Source organism: Thunnus thynnus, chromosome 23, assembly GCF_963924715.1.
Source record: "Thunnus thynnus chromosome 23, fThuThy2.1, whole genome shotgun sequence".
In the NCBI taxonomy this organism is placed as follows: domain Eukaryota; kingdom Metazoa; phylum Chordata; class Actinopteri; order Scombriformes; family Scombridae; genus Thunnus; species Thunnus thynnus.
This window is the reverse complement of record NC_089539.1, coordinates 11,517,724-11,531,083: the sequence shown is the minus strand read 5'-3', so window position 1 is coordinate 11,531,083 and position 13,360 is coordinate 11,517,724. Positions and strand designations below refer to the sequence as shown.

Genomic DNA, 13,360 nt, shown 5'->3' with positions numbered 1-13,360 from the left:
ATGGAACTGTCACAGATAGAGACACACATATACATACACACACACACACACACACACATATACACACAATATTCAAGAGAGACAGATAGCGACAATATTCGGCACCTGAGGGTGTGACTGCATGCGTGTATCTGCATTTGAGTGTGTGTGTGTGTTTGTATGTGTGTGTCAACCGCAGGTCCTCTATGTGCTGTACCCTCTCCCTGAGGGGTACCAGCCCTGACCCTGGCTCAGCCTGTCCTAAACCAACCGGGTTCAGAAGGAAGCCACGCCACCCCCAGCTACAATATCGAGTGGGGTCTGCTGCTGTGCAGGCTGCTTTAATGCCGCATGAGTGAGGCTGCCGGCTTGCCCGCACGTGTGTTTGACATCCCATAAATTGCCGGTGTCCTGCATTTCAACACACCCGCCATTTGATGCTATTTCCTCAAGCCATAATCTTCCAATGAGGGAGAACCTAGACCACTTATTATCATGATCGGAAATAGAGAGGAGGGCTGTTATTGCCCTGGTAAAACACTGGTAATTCTGTAGATGTATAGCTTTGGGAAGGGAAATGATAGTGACACTTAGTGTTTAGGTTGTGGGTTGGTGGGAAGATAGTGAGAGACGCAGATAACTCGATGTTCTCTGAATTTACTGTCAATCGCTGATGGCTCCAACATTTCTATTGAGGTGGAGGCTCAAAAGAAAGAAAGGCATTTCCTGATGAAGCAAAGATAGACACACACTTTATTTGTAAAGCTTCAGACCAACTCCAGCTTTTGTCTCATTCCTTGTGCAACCATACCCATGCTTTCTATCCCTCTTCAGCTCGAGCAAATATTTACTCTCGAATCTTGCACTTACGCAAATCTGTCTCTTCCATCAGGTACGCAATCTGAGAAAGGGTCCTGACGACGCATTTAGCCCCGAGATTGGGAGAATTTCTCCTCTTTCTTCCAATAAGTGACACAACAAAGGTGTAAGGCGAATTGAGCCTTTCATTGCCTCACACGCACACACACACACACACTCTCTCTCTTTCGCACATACACACCAAACACACACCTATCATTAAAGGGGAAAGAAGCAGCCCTCCATCTTTGTTTGCGAGCTCTAAAAGCCCTTAATGTAGCCTCATTACCTGGCCTGTCTCCCGCTCTATCATGTGCAGTAAACACACACTATGACACTGGCCATCCATCTAGTGGGAATACACAGCTTTCTGCTGTGCTCTAACACTGTCTGGGGAACACTGGGGAATTTAACACACACATACACACACACACACACACATTACGTTGTTAACACACAATGGGCTTGACACTGGTCCGTTCACAGTCTCTGGGCTATCCATTTTCAATGTGATGTTCTCCACTGTGTCTCTATCTAGAACACTGATCCATTCCCTCATTTTATATGCATGAGTTGCAAAAAATATTTTCATTAGGATGACAAAAAAGGAAGAAAGGGGAAAAAAAAAAGAAAAAAAAGAACGGTAAATCTGTGATCCCAGACGTCCGTTCATTATCAGTTCACATTTCAGGTGGCTGGCTGGAATTCTTTTGGTTTGTAAGATCCAAATAAAAAAAAAATAATAGAAATTACATTTCACAGTCTGCTGACTCCTCACAGCTCTCTGATCAAGTCGAGATATGGTTACCATTTAAAATAATCACAGATTCTGTGCTTGAGTGAAATTAATTCATCATTGCCATAAGTTACTATGCATACAAAATAAAGAAGTAACTGGGCAAGGGCAAGGGCTCACATATTCAATACTTCAGATTGCTTAATAAATCAAAATGCCACATATGTGCTGACTAAAAAAAAAAAAAAAAAAAAACGGTGCTAAAACCACTGCATTTTAAAATGATAAATCTAATCTCAGACCAAATCATGGAGAGCAAAAAAAAGTTTTAAATTACTTAATCAGAAGGCCTTGCATACATTTATTCAAGGCTTAGCATAAATGTACGCCTTTAACAAATCCTTGATTATGATCATATGTTTGTTTGTATTTGGGTGTGTACTGTAATTTTTTTCCTGGTAGCGAGTTGTCACAGCCCAGAGACACCACAAGCAGTTTATTACAGGCGTCAGCTTCAAGCAGTGAGTTTGGAGTCGGAAAAACGACCACTTGGAAAGCTACGTTCGACAAAACCCAGTCCTCCGGATTAAGTAAAGCAAGCCAGGCTGCCATGCCTTAGAATTAAAAGCTTCCTTTTTGGCACTAAAGGGCCACCATAAAAGAGCATTAATGACTACTTCTTATAAACCTGTGTATGGTAATGGTTTCTGCTCTCAGATAGAGGAATTTCAAAAGTGCTTCACCGGTGAATAAAGATTGCTTTGGAAAAAAGGGGGCTGAAGAAATCATATTTACAAAATCAGGAGTGGGGCCAAATGAAAAGAGATGAATATGAATAATGGACTTTGCTTTTTTTTCAGGATTAACATTATTCAAAGCAACAGAATCAAATGTGGTTATCTCCTGTCCAATGAGCCCTACATTGAGAAAACCTCAGTCATATTTCAATTCTTCATTTGAGCTGACAATAAATTGTAGTTCTGTGATAGGAGACATTCAGTCAAGAATGTTCAGAACTTAATTCTCTTCTATTTACAATAAGGAGATGAGGCAGAATAAGATAAAAGACAGACTATTTGCCACAGTGTGTAAGTGTCCCTGAATGGAGTGTGAGTGTGTGTCAGAGTCAGTGTTTGTGGAGTACAGAGGAGGAAAAAAAAAAAAAAATGACAAAGAAAACCAGAGGAAAGAGTGTAAAGTGCATGTTCAATTGTATGGTCTGCACAATGTCTCCTTAGAATCAAATGCAAGAGGCACTCATGAATAGTGTGCATGATACTATGTTAATACAAATTCATTTTATATGAATACAACCAGCTGTGAAATATGACAATGGATAAATAGTTATTGTACAATGGCTATCCAATTACTGGAAAAAAAAGAAAGAAAAAATTTTTTTAATTAAATCAACAATGAATCATTTCGTAAAAAAATGGGGGAAATATTTTAAGATGAAAATGTATCTCTATATTTGCCTATGCTCAACAACAAAAAAAAAACACAGCTAGAGCAATAAATGCAGACTTGTTAAATATATTACTGTAGCGCAGCACACCCCTAACAGAAAGAGAAAAAGAGGAGGAGAGAAACTAGTTTTCTCCTGCATTTAGGCTCGTCCCATATCATTTACATGTTCCCCATCAGCCACCTCATTCTGCTGAAGCAGGAGACAGCCCCGCCGCTGTGGGTGAGCAAGACAGTGACGAAAGCTGATCAGTCGGCTCTCATTTGCATATTTGCCAATTGCATTAATTAACTCGGCCCACCTAATCAGGGCTAATTGACCTATAAAGAGGGGAGACCTCATTGTCTCGTCCAATCATCTTTACCAAGAGTAGAGGAGGTGCGCCGGTGAATGCAGGGTACTTCCGACCTAACTGTATTTATAGACCTCATGCGTGGAAGTATTCCACTCAGAGAAGACACATTTTACTTTGTACCTGAACTAAAGCGATCAGGACTGAGCTGCTTTGACATGGAGCCAGAGTTGGAAAACAAAAAAAAAAAAAAAAGGAGAAAATGGACAAATTCTTTACACTGGTCCAGTGTTCTTGTCGAGGGGAGAAGAAAAATCAGAGGAGCTAATGACAGTTGCTGTAAAGCGGAGGATGGCCTGACTCTCCGGTCCTCTCGAAAGCGCGGCAGATCCAGCGGACAGGCGCAGGGAGCCAGCCGCGGCCGGCACAGCTACAGAGACATAGCTCATTGTGACGTTTCCAGTTATTTCTGGTTGATTAGGGCCATTATGTCTCCAGCTCTGATTTATGTTGTCATTCCCCCTCAGCAGTCCTGCATCGATAGATCTTAATGAATTGGTAAATAAGGGTGAAGATTGCAGTTGACAACACCGCAACATTCCTCATTCATACCAGACAAGATTTATGTAACCAATTAGGGGCATAACAGGAGGGGACTGGTCAGGAGAAAAAAATAATCTTTCCACAGGAAAATTACCAAAGTCTAACCCATGAAAAAATAGATAATGGGCAGTCTTTAACACTGGCTTAGTCACACTTTCTCTATGCCCGGTTGGGGACTTTAAAACTGCTCGGAAGAAAGGATCACTCCTGCTCCTCTTAGGATTAAGAAATTGATTTTACAAAAATATACAGAGACTGGTTGACAGTTTGTACTGACTGACTGCTTCACTGCATCTCTCTGTTTTAAAAAAACACACCCAAATACTCACTCCACATCTAAATAATGTCCAAACTAAAGATGTTGATGGAATCAACAGATTTAAAAAATTAAGACCTTGCCAACAAAGCACCACTTTGATATGGAAATGTTACATTCAAGAAGCCACTCTCCTCCCAAGCAGCCTTGCAATGAAAATGAGAAGTAAGGGGCGTATATCTGTGTGTAGGTGTGTGTGGTGGGGGCATACGAATCAATTGTTCACATGTTTGATACATCGACTGAGAAATAATGATTTGCATTTTTTAATAGTCTCATATTTCCATTATTTAATTTCTCTACACCGGAGTTTGAGGAATCTGTTAGCAGACAAATAAAGGCCTCTTTGTCATTAAAAAAAATTCAGATAAAAGTGCTGATCATCAATAGCCAGCGACAGGCCAGGAAGACCCATAGGGTAGGAGTGAACAGAGGTGGAAAATTAAAGCAGAGTGATACGGGAGCCGGCTCCTTTCAGCCTCTCTCCCTTCAAGCACATGCAAATGAGGCTGTGCTGCTTAACTGCATCATTTATGTGGATAATAGCGGCATCATCATTACGGGAACTCAAATTAAATTACATCACAATTAGCATAACAAAGTGATTGGTTAAACTTTCAAAACAAATAACGCAGCTCTGCTAATGAACAGTGTTAATTGGCCAGTGTGCATTCTAAATAAAACATGTAGGTAACATGTGTTTTAGTTAAACAATTTTAAAATTCTTTTTCTCCCCCCCCCCTTTTTTTAACATCATGAGACAGATGTGGAAAAAGAGAAAAAAAAAAACAAAAAAAAAAAGAAGACTCAAAACTGGATATTGCCAGGGGGATTTGTAAGCTGAAATATAAAATGTGTAGCATTTAATTTTATTGCGCTAAAGAACCTATTATATGCCAGACTCTGGAGAACAATGTAAATTATCTGCCTTCAAAATGGAGTTTGGCCAATTCTCCATGTGAACTAATCACATAGCTCATTATGCATTAGGGTATTAAATTATGAAGAGGAGTCCCTTTCGCATTCCTGCACAAAGGCCTATGAAATGTTAATAATATGCCCACAATAGCCCAATACCATGCCTTGCTCACCCTCATCAATATTTAAGTAAACAAATTATCCCACTTGCCTTTGATAAAGATAATTAGTGCTTTACCGATTATCAATCTTGTGACCTCTCTCCTCTTCAAACTAAACATCTGCTCTTAAGAGTTTGGGATTTTTTTTTTTCTGCACCAAGAGATGGGAGAAAAACAAATAAGTCAAACTTAAAGTAAAAGCTTTGCCCTCTCAAAACACATGTCTGCAACTGATTAATATTTGATTGTTATTAGCTTATGAAAGGTTATACAGTGGCTGTGCTCCTTTTTTTTTCCAGCATAGTGGTGAATCTCTGTCCTCTTGATTTTTAATGAACAATGATTAGCTTAGCAAGCAAGCAGCAACATCTGAAAATCACCAAAACACACCGACCAACTAGTGCAGCAGCAGAAAATACCACAGTAATTGAGTTCACACACACACACACACACACACACATACACACACGTACGTGCACGCGCTCATACAGACACGCAAACACAAAGGCGGTGCACACACGCGCATACTCACTTGTACGGATGCACACACACTTACGGGCACACACACTGAGCCATTCATCAGCACTAATTAAGCAGCAGATTAACAGAGCCCGCAGACCAAGGCTGCACGGTTACACAGTGGGACGACCAGCGGGGAAGGCAGGAGACACAGCCTGGCAATAAAACACAACCATTAAACACAGCAAAGAGCCTGGAGTCGACTACAGATGACAGAGGAGTGATGGATGGATGGGTGGATGAATGATGGATGGATAGATGGATGGATGGACAGAGTCAGTCTGACTTTTTTTTTCTTTTTTTTTTTTTTTTTTACCTGAAGGTGAGGAGTGCCAGAGAGCTTGACCAGAGAACAGAGTGCTTGCCTCTGCCACCGCCGAGGGTGTCTAGCAGCAACGGCCACAAGTCGACTGGTGTCACCGCGTGGAGAGGCAACACTATCTGTGTCATCACTCCAGCCGTGTTTATGGGGGATGGCATCATAAACAAGCCAGCTCCCCCCCGCCACCCGCCACCCAGCCCCCGCCCCAGTTCCCCCTGCTCCCTCTCTCTCCTCTTCTCTCCTCTCCTCTCCTCTCCCTCTCTCGCCACCTCACCACCACCACCACCACCACCACCGCCGTGCCATTCATGCATACTTAAATCACCCTCGCCCCATTAAAAAAAAAGAAAGCCCAGACGCCTCTCCTGACAATTATTCTATCATTTCCAGTTGTCACCGGGGCAATTACCGACCCGGGCCCCCTGTGCGGGTCGGACATGCAGGCCCGATGGAGAGGCTTGAGTTGGGGGAGAGAGGTAAAAGAGTGGGAGAGAGGACAGCGGAGGGAGTGTGTGTGTGTGTGTGTGTGTGTGTGAGTGGATATGTGTGTGTGTGTGTGTGTGTGTGCATGTATGTATGAGTGTGAATGGAAGGGGGGTAGTGTACAAAATGGAAATTTATGACAGAGACACGGTGGCTTCTTTCTCTCCTCTCTGGAAATAATTAGACCATCATTTCTTATGCTTGCCACTGATGAAATATATCACAATTACTGGAAAACACTACTTATCATTTCATTCTCCATTTTTCTGGAAATGACAGACATAGCAATTATTAGTTTGGTCTCTATTTTGCAGTCTTGATTTAAGGAATGACCTTCAACTTTTTTTCTATTTATTTATATCAATTACTTTTTACAAGTAAGTAAAAACGTGTTTCTGGACGCATTTGGGAGCAGATGTGTAGCAGTGACTGTGTGTGTAGGTGCTCTGTGTGTGTGGGTGGGTCCTGTGTGTGAATGAGAGAGCGTGTGTGTGAGAGTGTGTGAGGGGATCTTCATACGGGGAGTGCTGTGACTCCTCGCAGGATGCTTGCCGGCTCTCCCCTTGCACCTCGCCTGCATGCTTACCAGGCAGCTCGCGCTGTTCTCCCTCTAATCGCACATCTGCTTCTCTGAACACTCTCTCTCTGTGTCTCTCTCTCTCTCTAATGCAAGTGCACACACACACACATACACACACACACACACGCACACCGCCGGACTGGCTCTCTACTTTGCTCTATGTAGCCGGCATCGCCGAGTCGAGAGGGAAGCGGAGAGCAGGAGCAGGGCTGGAGGACGCCGCTACGAGAGGTCCATTCGCCGCAAAAGGTATGTGTCTGGCTTTATTCTAGTGTGGTTCAGTGCTTTTCTCTTCAGCTCTGATTGTGTGCATGTCAAAGTGTGTGTGTGCAGATGTAAAGAGTCTGAATGGGATTAGTGAAGGGCTGAGCGGCAGTTGGTAGCCTCCACACCGTGCTCTGGCAGAGTGTATAGGGCTCTTAAAAACAATTAGCCATATCACATCCATGCATTACCAAGTAACGCTATCACAAAGCACTGCTACGATACCACAAGTACACATCCAAACAAGGTCATAAACAGTCTATGACTACAAAAGAGAGAGGGAGACAGTGACAGATAAAAATGACCTACCTTTTAAACAATGAGAGAGAAATCCACTCTCCCCGATAAGAAGCATTTGAAGAAGTATTCTCAGAAGCCTGGAAGCACTAGTGTGTATCAAAAATGAAGAGAGGAGGAAAAATGCCACTAGTAGAAAACAGAGCAAGTGGAACAAAAAAAGGAGAAAAGAAAAAAAAAAAAAGTAGAGAGAAACTAGCTGACGCTTACTGTCAAAGACATCACCAGAGAAGTATTTACAGCGGTATTTACAGTAGTGCGAGGGGAGAGCACCTCTGCCTGGTCACGTCTGAGAGACAGTTGCCGTTTCAGTGCTGCCTAATTAAAACAAGTCAGGCAGCCCCGCTGGATTGTTTTGACGCCTGAGGACCAATAGTACACAAAAACCAGTGGCTTGATCGGTGGGGTAGGGGGGCTGGTCGTGGGGAGCGGAGAGGAGGGGGCGGAGGGTGGCGAGAGTTGGCAATGGAATGGTGTGTGTGTGTGGGGGGTGTAACTGTGTGTGCCTGTGTGTGTGTGTGTGTGTGTGTGTGTATAGGGGGGGGTTTCAGAAGAGGCGTTTTGTAGAGGAATCTGCGAGGGGAGGGAGACCACAAAGGTTCAGAACTGGGGCGACCTCCAAACACTGACGGCTCCCTCACTTTTTCTTAGACAAAATGCTAAGATGATGCTTTTTGAGACTCCTTTGCTATCACCACTGTTTACCCTCTAAATACCTTTTTTATGACAAGCCTGAAACATCGCACCTGGCCAAACTCAAAATTCGCTCTCAACATACAAAAAAAGTGGAAGATAAGATATAAAAATTTTTAAAAAGTGAAAACACGCAAGCCGACAAATATTTTTTCACAGCTTTTCCCCTTCAGCCACAGTTTTTTTAAAGCTTGGTTTACCACTTGATAAAAGGCAAACGTGTCTGCACAGATGTCTTACATGAGGATTCAGATATTTGAACAAGTCTCGCCTAATGAATTAGTACAGTATCTCTAACTGGAACCGCAAAAACCGCCGGTCCCCACTGCCTGCTAAGGAAGCCGACGAAAGCTGACGTGAGCTGAATTAAGCTGGGCTCAGATGTGCTGAATGTGATGTATCGACATGTTTCCCCTACTGTAAACAATGCACACCAGGCAATGAGATGGAACATTTAGGGCTAATGGTGTTTGCTAATCCTTGTGTCTTTTTTTTTTTTTTTTTATTCCCCCCTTTCTCTCTTTCTCTCTCTTCTTTCTCCTCTCTCTCTCTCTCTATCTCTCTCTCTCCCTTGCATGCCACAGATGTTTTTCTTAGTTGCTCCAACAGACAGGAATCTACTGGCAAGAAGAAAGGCTCGGTCTTCCCCAGGAGAGAGGAGTACAAAGCCCCCAGTCTGCTCACAGCAGATGCAGAAAGCGAGTCCATCTGCCACCAGCTCGCTGTGCCACATGGGCCTGAGAGATTTAATACAAGAGGGGACTTTTTTTTTTTTTTTTTTTTTTTACATCTGCCTACATAAGTTTGTGCAATATACATAGAATCAAATACAAACACACATCCATATCTGGCAGAGATGCAACTCCAAAATTAAATTCACACTTACACCAACAGACACACGCACATGCAGGCATACAAGCAGCCACAGCATGAGGTTATGGGGAGTGCAAGAATTTAAAGAGAGGCACCCAGGGCAACTATGACTGATTTATTTAGGAAAAGATGTAGCCCCTAACGCGAGGTAAAGACCACTTGAACTTGCAGCTCTGAGCGGTGCACTGGCATGATTTAACAGGCTCTGAATAGCACATTATCTCCCCGGCTCCGCTGGAGCATATTTCAGCCGTATGATATCATTATTAAGAGACCAACACAGACCAAAAGATGTAGCATTTTCATTAGTGTCAGCTGTCTGAGCTCTGAGGCAGGAAGAGTAAACACTAAACAATCATGGCAGAGTGAGAAAGACAGCAGGAGTTGTGGCAAGCCAGAGAGAGAGAGAGAGAGAGAGATGACAAAAGTGCAAAAGCAAGCAAAAGAAAAAAAAAAAATAGCGACAGAGAGAGGCAAAGGGGGCTAACATTAAACAACTGCTGTTAATTGCTGTAAGCATCCACATTATGCCAGTAATTTCTCCCATTTCTCTTTCAGCACTAAAGGCTTCAGGCTAGAAAGCTCCTTCAGCCCCTTTAATAAACTACTCAGAGTGCCTCACTGGAAAAGACAAACAAGAGGCCCCTGGCCTTAGAAACATTCGCTTCACTAGGGGGAATGCTATGCCTATTTCTACACAACTGTGACAATTGTGTGCCTCCTCCCTTCAGGTATTTATTCCCTATGTCTCTTCTTCCAGTGCTTTCTGCTGCCAAGGTCAACGGAGACAAACAGGCCCACCAGCGTCTTGATGTGGTGGCAGCAGAACAGTGAGAGGAGAGAGAGAGAGTGAAAAGGGGGGAGAGAGAGACAGACATGTGTAACGGGTACAGTGGGGAGGGGTGGTGGGGAAGGGTGGTGGTGGCAGCAGCTGGTTACCAACCCTGGCAAGAGCAGCAGTGGTGGGGGAAGCGGTGGATCTCTGATGCAGAGCGCCGCCGTGACAACGATGGCGACGGATGTTGCTACCCATCTCTGTGGCACTGATATCATTTCCATAGTTTACAATCACACACACACACAACCACTAACTATTCATTTTCAATTAAAGCCACCATCAAGTGCATTGCCTCTGGGGCATTAGACAAAGTCTTCACAGCAGTTTCCCCTAGTTGTTTCTGCCACTATCACTGCAGCACTACCAAGTCACCACAAAGTACAAGTGTTGTGGCTTCTCTGTGACTGCGAGGGGATATATTTATTGGCGCCAAAGTGCAAAGAGCATCAACGATGTTCACTTTGTGCTGGGAGGCTTTCCATTTGTATTGCCTCCCCCCTTGTCCATTCTCACATTTAAGAGCCAGTCAGACAAAATGAAGTGATTTCACCATCTGCTAAAATATGCTGAACTGCTCCTAACAACTCTAACATGGTGATAACCAGTGTTTCCAAAGAACAAAACACCACACATATGAAATAAAGCACACACATCAGCCATATTCATTAGTTGTCACATAAATGTTCCACAAGCACAATTCATGAGCCACTTAGTCCTGCCTACTTAAAAAAAAAAAAAGCCAAATAAGGCATAGGGGGTAGGGCTCTTTTTAGTCCTGGGCAATGTTGATCACACGATATGTTGCTTATGGCCAGAGAGTAGAGACCATTACGGACCGGTGATTATATAAGTGGTTGGAAGGCAGCACCATTTTAATTTACTGTACTAAAGCACCAGGGTATCCATGGCAACTTGCCTTGCACTGTGCATTCAGAAAATCCCTAATGAAATGCCTATTAAGTGGCTGATAATGATAGTGTCCAAATATATTTGCATATGTGTTTCACTGCAAAAAATAAGAGAGCAATGAATGAAAGAAGAGAGGGGCCTGATTACTGCAATCACCATTATTGATTTTGTTTGGTTTGTTGACTGAAAAAGTGCAGTTATTTTTAGGAAATATGCAATTTATAAATAAGTAAATACGACATAAATGCAAAGTGTTATGTATAAAGTATATCTATTAAGTATTGCTTTTAATAAAACTTATACAAGGAAATAAAAGTTGTAGCAGTGGGTGTGAATTGAGGGCTCATTGCTTTCCTCTGGGAGTCTCCACATGTGACTTCCATTTGCGACTTTGGCTGAGTGCCCAACAGGACATCCCTGAGAGAGTGTTTGCTTGACTCAATATCAACAGCCCAAGTAAGCGGCTGTGGGGGAGACTCTCCGGCCAAACCCGGCCTCGGGTTCCTATTGAAAATAAACTAGGCTGTACATTCAGTGGGCCCAGAAATATCAACACGCGCTGCAAGGAGCCACGTATAGCACTCAGCAGCGTTCCGCTGGTGCCTCTCCAAGGCTTAATGATACCTGCACCTCCCCTCCAGCTGCTTCTACCGACGCTGCTGCTACACACAGACGGCAGGCGGGCGGGACTTTAAGTATACATTACAGCAGAAAAATAAAAAGAGATCGAAATGACAGAAGTCAGACAGTTCAAGCTGACCGGGCCTCTTGAAACGAAGGAGCTGGTAGACTAGCGACAGACACTCCAGGTTAAATTGGCCCTCCTGTGCCTCCTCTTATTTTCCCACAACCACAGCTGCCTCTAACACCCCCCTCCCTCTCTCCCCCCACTACCTAAAAAAAAAAAAAAAGCTTTTCTTCAAAAGCGTATTTGAATTAAACGAGTTGCTGAAATCAAAGGCACGGCTGAGCCGGGTAAATTTAAACAAGCAAGTGCGGCTCACAGCAGTTTACCTGTTATACAGCAGATTGGAATTAGATGAAAGAGTGGAGCATGGCAGACAACTTCCCTTTTTTCACAGTAATAGATATTATCATATCGTCAAGGTGGCTGCAGTTTAAATGAGATTCCTACTCAGAGAAAAGCACATGCAACTGGGTTGTTGTTTTTAATGTTCATGGCCGCTGAGATCATAAAGATTAAGGAATAGCTTTAAAAAATGTGAGATACAATAGTCGTTTCACGCATTCGGATTTCCTTTTAGGGATGAATCTGAAACCCATTTATGACAGTGATCTGTAGTGTCTAAGGATCCCACAGCACCAGCTCTGCCAAAGAGATTATCATTCCCAGAACCATGGCTACACAGTTGAATGGCAGCAAGACAAGCTCCACTGGCAGTCAAAAGAGCACAACACCTGTATATGCTATGCAGCAACCACTATCTAAGGTCCAAGGAATCCTGTCAATGCATTTGCAAGTAGCAATGAAAAATAATTCCATGCGGGATGACAGAAAAATTAAACACTGACCATGAATTAGATAATGGAGAAAGTTTAGGGATCGTCTCCAGAAGCTATTGAAATGTGGAGCTTTCTGTTCTTTGGCCTGGAGAGTGGACTTCAGAGTCCTCTGATTACCTCGGCCTTCTGACTTACTGCTGACACAGTGGCTATCCATTCATGACTAAAACACCATTCAACTAGACACCAGTTACACCTAAAAAACCCTGATCAAATTAATTCAGGAAAATGGCATTCCAGCAAAGAATAATAAACTCATTATATGGAAATTTCAAACTCTTCTATTCTCCACACCGCGGCTAATTCAAACCTAATTTTTACTAGCCACTAATTTGAGGGCGAAGGGCGGGGGATAGGAATTACATCTGGAGGTAATTCATTGTGTGGAACTGAGCCCAGTGGAGGCTATGATACCCCCATCCCCCCACCAAAAAAAAAAAAAAAAAAAAAGAAAATAGAGAGACAGACAAGACATAGAGAAGGAACTATTTAGGAGAGTGGAACTTCCGGAGCACTGAAATGACACTTTTCACAAAAATGTTTTCATTATGCTGTCACCAGACACGGGCTGGAAAGGATATAGGTGCTGCAGGCGCAGGCAGAGAGACAGAGAGAGACACTGATAAATAAGAGAGAGAGAGAGAGAGCGAGAGAGAGAGAGAGAGAGAGTGAGAGAGATTTTCAGGAAATGTGGGAGTTTCTTATATGGTTCAAGCTCCTCCAGACAGCT

At 43.2% G+C, this 13,360-nt stretch overlaps 1 protein-coding gene across 7 annotated transcripts in view; it reads right to left on the bottom strand.

Moving 5' to 3' along the window:
• Positions 1-13,360, bottom strand: part of foxp2 (forkhead box P2) — a 208,542-nt gene that overhangs the window by 65,246 nt on the left and 129,936 nt on the right. The window contains exon 1 of one of the 7 annotated variants that reach the window (XM_067581685.1): positions 7,806-10,649. The exons of the other annotated variants lie outside the window; for them this stretch is intronic. The gene's annotated coding sequence lies outside the window, so the exon portion shown is untranslated. Of the gene's footprint in view, positions 1-7,805; positions 10,650-13,360 lie in introns of those variants that run through there. 7 annotated transcript variants of the gene reach the window in all.